The following is a 14,858-nucleotide window of genomic DNA, read 5'->3' as shown; positions in this document are numbered from 1 at the left end:
CAGGAGGATCAGGACTCCGAGGCCAAACCCGGCTACATAGTAAATTTCAGCCCAGCCTTGATTTTAGCAGACTCTGTCTCAAAACATACAAACCAAACCAAGACAAACAAACAAACAAAAAAAAAGCAAAAATCAAGGCCACACGTAGAGTCTCACTCACTCACAGGAGACCTGGGAAATGGAGGTTGCGGCACTGTACAATGGGACTTGGCAGAGAAGATTGTGAAATGGGAATGCAATATAGCCAGTCTAGCAGGAGAGAAGATATTTTAGAGAGAGATGTTTGTGCTCTCCATTTGGCTATCAGACTTTTTGGAACAAAGAGCCCCCAAAGATTTAATATTTCCACAGATTCAATGCAATGCCCAGCAAAATCCCAGCAAAATTCTTCAATGACCTCGAAAGAACGGTTCTCAACTTCACATGGAAAAGCAAAAAACCCAAGATAGCTAAAACAATCTTGTACAATAAAAGAACATCTGGAGATATCACAATCCCTGACTTCAAACTCTACTACAGAGCTACAGTACTGAAAACAGCCTGGTATTGGCATAAGAACAGACAGGAGGACCAATGGAACCAAATAGAAGATCTGGATATCAATCCACACACCTTCGAACACCTAATCTTTGACAAGGAAGCAAACAATATCAAATGGAAAAAAAGAAAGTATATTTAGCAAGTGGTGCTGGCATAACTGGATATCAACATGTAGAAGAATGAAAATAGAACCATATCTATCACCATGCACAAAACTCAAGTCCACATGGATCAAAGACTTCAACATAAAGCCAGCCACACTAAACCTGATAGAAGAGAAAGTGGGAAATACATTGAATGCATTGGCACAGGGAACCACTTGCTAGTTATAACCCCAGCAACACAGACACTGAGAGAAACAATTAATAAATGGGACCTCCTGAAATTGAAAAGCTTCTGTAAAGCAAAGGACATGGTCAGCAAGACAAAACGACAGCCTACAGAATGAGAAAAGATCTTCACTAACCCCACATCAGACAGAGGTCTGATCTCCAAAATATACAAGGAGCTCTAGAAATTGGACATCAAAAGAACACATAATCCAATTAAAAAAAAAAAAAAAAAAAAAAAACGGAGTACAGACCTAAACAGAGAACTCTCAACAGAGGAATCTAAAATGGCTGAAAGACACTTAAGGAAAAGCTCAATGTCCTTAGTCATCCGAGAAATGCAAATCAAAACAACACTGAGATTCCATCTTACACCTGTATGAATCGCCAAGATTAAAAACACTGATGACAACTTATGCTGGAGAGGTTGTGGGGAAAAGGGAACACTTCTGCATTGCTGGTGGGAATGCAAGCTGGTACAACCCCTTTGGATGTCAGTGTTGGAATTTCTCAGAAAATTAGGAAACAACCTTCCTCAAGACCCAGCAATACCACTTTTGGGTATATATATCCAAAGATGCTCAATCGTGCAATAAGGACATGTGCTCAACTATGTTCATAGCAGCATTGTTTGTCATAGCCAGAACCTGGAAACAACCTAAATGGCCCTTGACTGAAGAATGGATAAGGAAAATGTGGCACATTTACACAATGGAGTACTACACAGCAGAAAAAAATAACAACATCTTGAATTTTGAATGAAAATGGATGGAGCTAGAAAATATTATTTTGAGTGATGTAACCCAGACACAGAAAGACAATTATCACATGTACTCACTCATAGGTGTTTTTTAAACATAAAGCATAGAAAGCCAGCCTACAAACCACAATCCCAGAGAACTAACAATGTGGACACTAAGAGAGACTTACATAGATGTAATCTACACGGGAAGTAGAAAATAGAAAAAGACAAGATCTCCTGAGTAAATTGGGAGCATGGGAACCTTGGGGAAGAGTTGAAGTGGGGAGGAGAGAGGTAGGGAGGGGAGCGTAGAAAAATGTAGAGCTCAATAAAAAAAAAAAGAATTAATGTTTCCAAAAGGCGTCCATGTTTGGGTAACCAAAAAGCTAAAGTCCAGATGACACCTATAGGATGAACTCACCACCCAGAAGATCCTCAGTTTTGACAACTTATTGGAACACCTTGTGGGCCAAACAAGGATGTGTCAATGATGGACTAAGCACCACACCTCAACCAGGACTGCTTACTCGTATACACCTCTTGCTCTCTAATTACACTAAACTTCTTATCAGGACCCTGAAGATGACTTGAGGGTCACTGAGCCTCTTTGTTTCTCTTCCCAGTGTAATCAAGTTATATTAAATCTCCCTCTTTCTTATGTCTTTATTTGGTATATGGAGCATATGTGCGGCCAAGCCTGGTCTGTTAGAGCTATTAGTGCTCAAACTATGATAACACAGATATTTGGAAAAGGTAAAATTCCCTTCCTTGTTCCAGGATAGATTTCTTGTTGGAGTTGGGATTCAGGGTCACTCACATTAGGCAGATGCTTTACCCCTGAGCCACATCCCAGCCCCTCACTGGGGGGTGGTAGCAGAGGCTCTACCACTGAGCCACTCCCGAGCCTCTCACTGGGGTCTCTAGGCAGGGGCTCCACCACTGAGCCACACCCCAGCCCCTCACTGGGGGATTCTAGGCAGGGACTCTACCCCTGAGCCACACCCCAGTCTCTCACTGAGGTATTCCAGACAGGTTCTCTACTGCTGATTCGTGGCCACAGCCCACCATTACATATTTCTTCCTTGATATTGTCTCTTACTGTCCCCTTGCTCCAGATGACTACCTGTTTGCTCAGGGTCCCTACCATGGGTTCATACGAACAGGGATGGCCAGCAATTCCTAGAAGACTGTGTTGAACTTGTGGTGGGAGGTAGGAGGAAGTGGAAATAATACTAAGAGGTTGAGCCTCCTCAACTTGTATCAGTCTTCCTTGAAATATCTGAGATGGGGGGACTATATATATATATATTCCAGAAAACTGAAACAGAGTGAAGAAAAATAAAAATCTCAGGTGTTTCAATTGTCACCTAAAAAAGGATGATAAATAGAGTATTCCCAGAAACAATACTTTTTTTCTAGGAATAATCCAAACAGAATGCCCCTCCCTCCTGGAGTATGCAAATGATATGTCAAAGGCAGACATTGAATAAATGAATGCAGATCAACAGGGACAGGCAGGGTAACCCTTTACAGTCAGGAAACACATTGGGGAGTCTCTCACAGGCCCCCATGTCAAACTGGTTCAGTCATTCTCTGTGACTATGGGAAAACACTCCTTCCCAGAGCAGTTAAAAGTCCCAATGCTTATTGTAAAGAAACATACTACTCTGGAAGATAGAATAGCTTTAAAAGATAAAGCAAAAATTTTAGGAAAAACCATAAAGCAATATTATAAAGATTAGATTTGAACAATAGAGACCTCTTGATTAGAAGAGACCATAGTTCATCAACTAGAGTGATTATTCAATCTAAACTAACTTATAAAGCTAACTCTTCATTTGATCAGAAAGTGACTTTAGAACTTTGCCAAGACAAAGTGAGACAGTCCTTCAAAAATCCTGCTTCATAGAAATGTTTGTCAGATATTTTAGGCTTATAGGCCAAAGTTGGGTGCCCCAATGTTGCAGAGGAACCTTGGGTGACTGCCCAGGTAACCAGCTGAAGGTTGTTTGCTTGTTCTACCACATGAGAAAATATTATTTGCAAAGACGAACATTCACCAGACATTGACTCTGCCACTGCACGGACTGAAACGTCTGGTGTTCGTCAGCAGCACACCTGTGCTCTCTCGCCTTCTGTGTGGGGCCTGGGTTGTCCAGTTGTGTGCATTCTCTGTATCATGCTCCATCCCCTCCTGTGCCAACTTTGTCTGCTGGTATCAATTTAATGTTTATGAATTATATCACCTGTGTCCCATGGTGTGACGGGTGAGATTTCATTCACTCATTCCATTCATTACTCATTCATTCAGCTGATAGAGCACATTCATGCCTCCGGGTCTCCAGCAAAGGCTGGCAGGGCAAATCTAATAGGCAATCACATCTTGGTGGGAAACAGATATGTCCATGGAGGCGGTGGTTTGAAATAATGACCTCCAAGGGGAATGGCACTATTAGGAGTGTGGCCTTGTTGGAGGAAATATGCCACTGTGGAGGTGGGCTGTGAGGTCTCATAAATACTAAAGCCATGCCCTCAAGTGCCTCAGTTCACTTCCTGTTGCCTACCAATCAATATTTATTAACTCTCAGCTCCAGTATCATGTCTGCCTGTGTGCCACCATGTCACACCTTGATGATGATGGACTAAACCTCGAAAACTGTAAGCTAACCCCATCAAATGTTTCCTTTATAAGAGGTGTTTTTAACAAAATATCGATCATTTGATTTTACCAATAAAGAGTTGTGAGGTGATGCTGGGGTGAAAGCTGCTGACTTCCTCCTCGCCTGGCATCCCAGAGGCCTTTGTTCTCTTACACCATCTCCAAACAACCTCCTTAAACTGAATGTCCCTCCCTTCTACTCCTGAGCACCTCTCTATCCATCCTCCTGCCTCCCTCTTACTCTGAGTTTTTTTTCTCTATGTTCACTCCCTGTCACCTGGCTGCTTACCCTTCCTCTTGACCTATGGTTGATTTTATTTTATTCCACTTGACACTACTCAAACAGAAGACTCTTGGAATAAGGTGTGTGTTATGGCTGAGCCACATCACAACTAGGAACAGATTTTTCCAGTAAATAATGCAATCTCAGGGTTCACGGTGTGATCGAATATCCTGCAACAGCTATGGCCACGGTGTCTCTTCACAGCAGTAGAAACCCTAACTAGGACAGAAGTGAGTCTTTGAGGTAATACATCCAAATCCAGCAAAGTCCCCGTCTCAAGTGTAACCTCTTGAAAGAGCCCAGAGAAGAACCAGAAGTGGAGTGATCCATATGCAGCCTTGCCGGTTTTAACCAGTTAAGAGACAAATAAGTTCTGATGTAGCCCACAGGAACCATGACTAACAGAAAAAAAAACTAGATGAGAATTTACTTTTCTAAGTGATGTTTCTACATACCGTACTGAAGGTTACATTTACATTCTAGTTCCTGGTTGATTAAGACAACCCTATAATATACTGCCTCTCTCTTCCTATCCCACCCAGCTTGCATCCAGAACCCTCCCCCCATCTGCCCGCCTTCCCTCTTTGGGCACATAATGCCACCCAGCTCAGCCTGCCTGGGCGCTGGGGTCGAATCCTCAGGGCAAGTGGGCCGGGCGGGAGTTCGTGTGTGTCAATAACCTGCCTGCACCAAGCAAGGTAGGCGCTTTGTTTACGAACTACCCAACCAGCACGGAGATCTGTTCTCGGCGCCAGGAGAGCCATCTTTGGGGTGAGTTTCTGACCCGTGGCAGCAGCCCCTGACAGGGAACTCAGAAGTTCCTCATCCCCCCCAATACTTCCAGGGCTCCCTGCAGGGGCTCTACTCCCCCATACTGCCTCTCTCTTCCTATCCCACCCAGCTTGCATCCAGAACCCTCCTCCCCTCTGCCCGCCTTCCCTCTTTGGGCTCATAAAGCCACCCAGCTCAGCCTGTCTAGGCGCTGGGGTCGAACCCTCAGGGCAAGCAGGAGGGCAGGAGTTCCTGTGTGTCAATAACCTGCCTGCACCAAACAAGGTAGGCACTTTGTTTACGAACTACCCAACCAGCACGGAGATCTGTTCTCGGAGCCAGGAGAACCATCTTTGGGCACGGAGATCTGATCTCGGCACCAGGAGAGCCATCACTGGAGCACCAGGAGAGCCATCACTGGGGAGTACCATCACTGGGAAGGTACATCAGTAGGCAAGGAGACCTGATCCTGTTAAAGAAGATCCATAGGGGAGCACTCAGAGGAAGAGATGGGCAGGCGACAATGCAAGAATTCACCCAACAATCTGAAAAACAATATGAAACCACCAGAACCCAGTGACCTCACAACAGGAAGTCATGAACACCTTAATCATGAAGAAGTAGAAAAAATTGACTTTATGAAAGTGATTGACGCCCTTAAACAGCATGTAAAAAATGCCCTTATAGAAATGGATGAGAAGTATAACAGAAAGTTTGAGGAATTGAGTAAATCAGTGAATGATACCCTAGGAAACCAAGGAAAAACAATCAAACAGATAATGGAAACAGTTCAAGACTTGAAAAATGAAATGGAGACAAAGAAGAAAACACAAACAGAGAGCCGGCTGGACATGGAAAATCTAGGTAAACGAATAGAGACTACAGAAACAAGCATAACCAACAGAATACAAGAGATAGAAGAAAGAATCTCAGATTCTGAAGATACCATAGAGAAAATAAACATGCTTATCAAAGAAAACAGCAAGGCCAACAAACTCTCATCACAAAACATTCAGGAAATATGGGACAAAATAAAAAAGACCAAACCTAAGAATAATAGGAGTAGAAGAAGGGGAAGAAGCGCAGCTCAACAGTCCAGAAAATATATTTAATAAAATTATAGAAGAAAACTTTCCCAACCTAAAGAAAGATATATCTATGAAGGATCAAGAAGCATACAGAACACCAAATAGGCTGGATCAAAAAAAAAAAATCCCCTCGCCATATAATAATCAAAACACAAAGCATACAGAATAAAGAAAGAATATTAAGAGCTGCAAAGGAAAAAGGCCAAGTTACTTATAAAGGTAAACCTATCAGACTTACACCTGACTTCTCTATGGAAACCATGAAAGCCAGAAGGTCCTGGATAGATGTATTGCAGAAACGAAGAGACCGTGGATGCAAACCCAGACTATTATACCCAGCCAAGCTTTTGTTCACTATAAATGGAGAAAACAAAATTTTCCAGGATAAAAACAAATTTCAACAATATGTAGCCACAAATCCAGCCTTACAGAAAGTAATAGAAGGAAAATCACTAGCCAAGGAATCCAACAATGACCACAATAATTCAGACATCTAGAGACCCTTCACCAGTGCAAGTCAAAGAGGGAAACACACTAGCTCTACTACTAAAAAAGTGACTGGACTGAGCTCTTAAGGTCCAAATGAGGAGCAGAAGGAGGGAGAACATGAGCAAGGAAACCAGGACCACGAGGGATGCACCCACCCACTGTGACAGTGGAACTGATTTATTGTGAGCCCACCAAGGCCAGCTGGTCTGGGACTGAATAAGCATGGGTTGAAACTGGACTCTCTGAGCATGGCAGACAACGAAGGCTGATGAGAAGCCAAGGACAATGGCACTAGGTTTCGATCCTAATACATGAACTGGCTTTGTGGGTGCTTAGCCTGTTTAGACGCTCACCTTCCTGGACATAGATAGAAGACCTTCGTCTTCCCGCAGGGCAGAGAATTTGGACTGCTCTTCAGTATGAAGAGGGAGGGGGAATGGTGTGGGGGGAGGAGAAGAGGAGTGGTGATAGAGGGAGGGGAGTGGGGGGAGGGGGCAATATTTGGGAGGTGGGGAGGAAAATGGGAAACGGGGAGCAGGTGGAAATTTTAAGTAAAAAAGAATAAAAATAATAATAAAAAAATAAAAAAGTGACCGGAGTTAACAACCACTGGTCATTAACATCACTTAATGTCAAAGGACTCAACTCACCTATAAAAAGGCACAGGCTAAGAGATTAGATACGAAAACAGGATCCAACATTCTGCTGTTTACAAGAAACACACCTCAACCACAAAGACAGGCACCTACTCAGAGTAAAGGGCTGGGATAAGGCTTATCAAGTAAATGGACCTAAGAAACAAGCAGGTGTGGCCATACTAATTTCTAACAAAGTTGACTTCAAACTTAAATCAATCAGAAGAGATGGAGAGGGACATTTTCTACTCATAACAGGAACAGCTCATCAGGATGAAGTCTCAATCCTGAATATCTATGCCCCTAATATAAAAGCACCCACTTATGTAAAAGAAACATTGCTAAAACTCAAGGCAGCCATCAAACCGCACACACTAATAGTAGGAGACTTCAACACTCCTCTCTCACCAATGGACAGGTCAATTAAACAGAAACCTAACAGAGAAATAAGAGAATTAATGGAGGTAATGAATCAAATGGACTTAACAGACATCTATAGAATATTCCACCCAAATAGGAGAGATTATACCTTCTTCTCTGCAGCTCATGGAACCTTCTCGAAAATTGACCGCATACTCGGTAACAAAGCAAACATCCAGAGTTACAAAAAAATATTAATAACCACCTGTATCTTATCAGATCACCATGGATTACAGTTGGAAGTCAACAACAATGCTACCCCCAGAAAGCCTACAAACTCATGGAAACTGAACACTCAACTACTGAACCATACCTGGATTAAGGAAGAAATAAAGAAAGAAATTAAAGTCTTCCTTGAATTCAATGAAAATAAAGAAACAACATACTCAAACTTATGGGACACTATGAAAGCAGTCCTAAGAGGAAAGTTCATAGCACTAAGTGCCCACTTAAAGAAAACAGAGAAAGCACACATTGGAGACTTAACAGCCCACCTGAAAGCTCTAGAAACAAAAGAAGCAGACTCACATAGGAGGAGTAGAAGACTGGAAATAATCAAATTAAGGGCTGAAATCAACAAAATAGAAACACAGAAAACAATTGAAAGAATCAATGAAACAAAAAGCTGGTTCCTGGAGAAAATCAACAAGATTGATAAACCCCTATCCAAACTAATCAAACGGCAGAGAGAGAATTTGCAAATTAATAAAATCAGAAATGAAAAGGGGGACATAACCACAGACACAGAGGAAATTCAGAGAATCATTAGATCTTACTACAAAAGCCTGTATGCCACAAAACTGGAAAATGTAAAAGAAATGGACACTTTTTTAGATAAATACCATATACCAAAGTTAAACCAGGACCAGGTGAACAACCTAAATAGACCTGTGAGTCGCGAAGAATTAGAAGCTGTTATCAAAAACCTCCCTTCCAAAAAAAGTCCCGGACCAGATGGTTTCAATGTGGAATTCTACCAGATCTTCCAAGAAGACCTAATACCTAAACTCCTAAATGTATTTCACAATATAGGAATAGAGGAGTCATTGCCAAATTCCTTTTATGAAGCTACAGTAACTCTGATACCAAAACCACACAAAGACTCAACCAAGAAAGAGAATTACAGGCCAATCTCACTCATGAACATCGACGCAAAAATCCTCAACAGAATACTGGCAAACCGAATCCAAGAACACATTAGAAAAATTATCCATTATGATCAAGTAGGCTTCATCCCAGAGATGCAGGGCTGGTTTAACATACACAAATCTATCAATGTAATCCATCATATAAATAAACTGAAAGAAAAAAACCATATGATCGTTTCTTTAGACGCTGAAAAAGCATTTGACAAAATTCAACATCCCTTTATGCTAAAAGTCTTGGAGAGATTAGGGATACAAGGGTCATACCTAAATATAATTAAAGTTATTTACATCAAGCCGACAGCTAACATCAAATTAAACGGAGACAAACTTAAAGCCATCCCACTAAAATCAGGTACATGCCAAGGGTGTCCACTCTCTCCATACCTCTTCAATATAGTTCTTGAAGTCTTAGCAATAGCAATAAGACAACATAAGGGGATCAAGGGGATTCAAATTGGAAAGGAAGAAGTTAAACTTGCATTATTTGCAGATGATATGAAAGTGTACATAAATGACCCCAAAAACTCCACCAAAGAACTCCTACAGCTGATAAACACCTTTAGCAATGTGGCAGGATACAAGATCAACTCCAAAAAATCAGTCGCCCTCTTATACACAAAGGATATGGAAGCAGAGAGGGAAATAAGAGAATCATCACCTTTCACAATAGCCTCAAACAGCATAAAATATCTTGGGATAACTCTAACCAAGGAAGTGAAAGATCTATTTGACAAGAACTTTAAGGCATTGAAGAAAGAAATTGAAGAGGATACCAGAAAATGGAGGAATCTCCCCTGCTCTTGGATTGGGAGGATCAACATAGTAAAAATGGCAATTCTACCAAAGGCAATCTATAGATTCAATGCAATCCCCATCAAGCTCCCATCAAAATTCTTCACAGATCTTGAGAGGACAACAATCAACTTTATATGGAAAAACAAAAAACCCAGGATAGCCAAAACAATCTTATACAATAAAGGAACCTCTGGAGGCATTACCATCCCTGACTTCAAACTCTATTACAGAGCTACAGTAATGAAAACAGCGTGGTACTGGCATAAAAACAGAGAAGTCGACCAATGGAATCGTATAGAAGACCCGGATTTTAACCCACAAACCTATGAACACCTCATTTTCGATAAAGGAGCTAAAAGTATACAATGGAAGAAAGAAAGCATCTTCAACAAATGGTGCTGGCACAACTGGATGTCAACCTGTAGAAGAATGAAAATAGACCCATATCTATCACCATGCACAAAACTCAAGTCCAAATGGATCAAAGACCTCGATATCAATCTGAACACACTCAACCTGATAGAAGAGAAATTGGGAAGTACCCTACAACACATGGGCACAGGAGATTGCTTCCTATGTATAACCCCAGCAGCACAGACATTAAGGGCAACATTGAATAAATGGGACCTCCTGAAACTGAGAAGCTTCTGTAAAGCAAAGGACACTGTCACTAAGACAAAAAGGCAGCCTACTGACTGGGAGAAGATCTTCACCAACCCCACAACAGACAAAGGTCTGATCTCCAAAATATATAAAGAACTCAAGAAACTAGACGTTAAAATGCTAAATAACCCTATTAAAAAAATGGGGCACTGATTTGAACAGAGAATTCTCAACAGAAGAAGTTCAAATGGCCAATAGACACTTAAGGTCTTGCTCAACCTCCTTAGCGATCAGAGAAAAGAAAATCTAAACAACTTTGAGATATCATCTTACACCTGTCAGAATGGCTAAAATCAAAAACACCAAGGATAGCCTTTGCTGGAGAGATTGTGGAGAAAGGAGTACTCTCATCCATTGCTGGTGGGAATGCAAACTTGTGCAACCACTTTGGAAATCAGTGTGGCGGTTTCTCAGGAAATTTGGGATCAACCTACCCCTGGACCCAGCAATACCACTCTTGGGAATATACCCAAGAGATGCCCTATCATATGACAAAAGCATTTGTTCAACTATGTTCATAGCAGCATTATTTGTAATAGGCAGAACCTGGAAGCAACCTAGATGTCCTTCAATGGAAGAATGGTTGAAGAAAGTATGGAATATATATATACATTAGAGTACTATTCTGCGGTAAAAAAACAACGACTTCTCGAATTTTGCATGCAAATGGATGGAAATAGAAAATACTATCCTGAGTGAGGTAACCCAGACCCAAAAAGAAGATCATGGGATGTACTCACTCGTAATTGGTTACTAGCCATGGATAGGGGCCACTGAGTCTATAATTTGTGATCCTAAAGAAGCTAAATAAGAGGGTGAGCCCAAGGAAAAACATATAGTTCTCCTCCTGGCTACGGGAAGTAGACAAGATTGTCGGGCAAAAAATTGGAATCTTGGGGGTGGGGTGGGATGGGGGTAAGGGGAGATGGGGAGAGAAAAGTATGAAGGAGAGGATGGGGGAACTTGGGGAAACGGGATGATTGGAGATAAAGGAAGGTTGGATAGGGGAGCAGGGAAGCACATATCTTAGTTAAGGGAGCCATCTATGGGTTGGCAAGAGACTTGAACCTGGCTACGTGGTGCCAGGGCAATGTCCCCAGTTATTTCCTTGGGCAGCTGAGGATAGGGAACCTGAAATGAACCTATCCTATAGCCATACTGATGAATATCTTGCATATCACCATAGAACCTTCATCTAGCAATGGATGGAGATAGAGACAGAGGCCCACACTGGAGCACCGGACTGAGCTCCCAAGGTCCTAATGAGGAGCAGAAGGAGGGAGAACATGAGCAAGTAAGGCAGGACCACGAGGGGTGCACCCACCCACTGAGACAGTGGGTCTGATCTATTGGGAGCTCACCAAGGCCAGCTGGACTGTGACTGAAAAAGCATGGGATAAAACCGGACTCTCTGAACATGGTGGACAATGAGAGCTGATGAGAGGCCAAGGACACGGCATGGGGTTTTGATCCTACTTCATGTCCTGGCTTTGTGGGAGCCTAGACAGTTTGGATGTTCACCTTCCTAGACCTGGATGGAGTGGGGAGGACCTTGGTCTTTCCACAGGGCAGGGAACCCTGACTGCTCTTGCGGCTGGAGAGGGAGGAGAAGAGAAGTGGGGGGAGGGGGAGAGGGGCGGGAGGAGGGGGAGGGAAATGGGAGGCGGGGAGGAGGCGGTAAATTTCTTTTTTCAATAAAAAAAAAAGACAACCCACATAACTAAGGCAGACTCCAATTCACTGTGTGGTCACAGATGACCGTGAACTCCACATCCTGTTTCTTCCACATCCCAAATGCTAGGATTACAGCTATGTACTAACACACGTGATGTATCCAGTGCTGGGAATTGAACCACGGTCATGCACTCTGTCAACTGAGGTCTATCCCCAGCTCCCATGGGTGCCATTTTCATGAAAGGTAATGGTGCCACAGGAAATGCAGTATCTGGGACAGAAATGTGATAGTTTCTACTTAAGCGACAGCGGTAAATGAATGTCAGCTGTCCCTCCTTCCATGTGACTGCTAAGCTGGGTTATCAACTTGTAACACATGGAAAAAGGAACCTCAGTTGAGAAATTGCCTTCATCAGATTAGCCTATGACTTATCTTACTGACTGTTGACCGATGTGAGAGGACTCAGCTCTTATAATGGTACCCCTCCCATTATAAGAAAGGTAGTTAAATGTGAGCACGAAAGTAAGTCCATAAGTAGAGTTTCTCCCTGGTTTCAGTTTCCAGCTCCTGATTTGAGTTCCTGCCATGGCTTCCCTTGGTGATGGACTGTGAGCTATAGGCTAAAATAAATGCAAGTTAATTTTGGTGAGTATTTTATCATATCAACTGGGAAGCAAATTAGGGCATGGGGTCATAAACACACCAAGGAAAGTGGAACCTGGACTCCTTTCTTTCCTTGCTCAGGTACCCAGAACAACTAAGCATTAGGTATGCCAACTCATGAACTCTGCTTTGAATCCCTGGTCCAGAGTTCTTGGTGTCCTTGAGCCTCAGATGCAGAAGCTTTTCATTGTATAGAACTATACCCATTCCAGAAAACAGCCCGCCAAGTACTTGGTTGCACGTTCTCCTAAGACTGTGGAAGGAACCAATCAGATGTCTGTATTGATACTTGGTTTTCTGTAGTGTGGCAAGGGCTCTCCTTCTTCCCTTACTTATCTGACCAATTTGTCTGGGATGCTGATAAAGAGGAATTGGCACACAAGGACCACAGGACATAGTGGACTGGCCCAACAACTGGCCTGGCTCTGAATATGGTACTGAAACATCACCCCCATGGTCTAGGTGAGCATTTCTCAACGTGTAGGCTGTGACTGCTTTGATTCAAAGGGCCCTTTCACAGGGATCACCTAAGACCATCAGAAAACAGAGATACGATTCGTGACAGCAGCAAAAGCATTTGTTCAACTATGTTCATAGCAGCATTATTTGTAATAGGCAGAACCTGGAAGCAACCTAGATGTCCTTCAGTGGAAGAATGGATGAAGAAAGTGTGGAATATATACACATTAGAGTACTACTCTGCGGTAAAAAACAATGACTTCTTGAATTTTGCATGCAAATGGATGGAAATAGAAAATACTATCCTGAGTGAGGTAACCCAGACCCAAAAGAAGATCATGGGATGTACTCACTCATAATTGGTTTCTAGCCATGGATAGGGGGCCACTGAGTCTATAATTTGTGGTCCTAAAGAAGCTAAACAAGAGGGCAAACCCAAGGAAAAACATATAGTTATCCTCCTGGCTATGGGAAATAGACAAGATTGCCGTGCAAAAAATTGGAATCTTGGGGGTGGGGTGGGATGGGGGTAAGGGGAGATGGAGATAGAAAAGTGTGAAGGAGAGGATGAGGGGAACTTGGGGGGAAACGGGATGATTGGGGATATAGGAAGTTTGGATAGGGGAGCAGGGAAACTCATATCTTAGTTAAGGGAGCCACCTAAGGGTTGGCAAGAGACTTGAACTTGGAGTGGCTACCAGATGCCCAGGGCAATGTCCCCAGTTAGTTCCTTGGGCACCTGAGGATAGGGAACCTGAAATGAACCTATCCTATAGCCATACTGATGAATATCTTGCATATCACCATAGAACCTTCATCTAGCGATGGATGGAGATAGAGACAGAGACCCACACTGGAGCACCAGACTGAGCTCCCAAGGTCCTAATGAGGAGCAGAAGGAGGGAGAACATGTACAACGAAGTCAGGACCACGAGGGGTGCACCCACCCACTGAGACAGTGGGGCCGATCTATTGGGAGCTCACCAAGGCCAGCTGGACTGTGACTGAAAAAGCATGGGATAAAACCGGACTCTCTGAACATGGTGGACAATGAGAGTTGACGAGAGGCCAAGGACAATGGCACGGGGTTTTGATCCTACTTCATGTTCTGGCTTTGTGGGAGCCTAGACAGTTTGGATGTTCACCTTCCTAGACCTGGATGGAGGGGGGAGGACCTTGGACTTTCCACAGGGCAGGGAACCCTGACTGCTCCTGGGTCTGGAGAGGGAGGAGAAGAGGAGTGGGGGGAGGGGGAGAGGGGCGGGAGGAGGGGGAGGGAAATGGGAGGCGGGGAGGAGGTGGAAAATTTTTTTTTTCAATAAAAAAAAAGATTCCTATGGAGAAGGCTGGGGCCGACTGTATTGATTCTCTTGTTTGTACTTTTTGTGTCTGGGTCACCAAGGAAAAACTTCTGTGCAAAGAAGTCTTGTTGCATTGTAGGCATGTCTCATCTTCATCACTATATATATTAAGTTTTCCTCAATTAAAAAAAAAAACAT

This window comes from Chionomys nivalis, chromosome 23 (assembly GCF_950005125.1).
Source record: "Chionomys nivalis chromosome 23, mChiNiv1.1, whole genome shotgun sequence".
NCBI classification, from domain to species: domain Eukaryota; kingdom Metazoa; phylum Chordata; class Mammalia; order Rodentia; family Cricetidae; genus Chionomys; species Chionomys nivalis.
Note: the sequence above shows the minus strand (reverse complement) of the source record.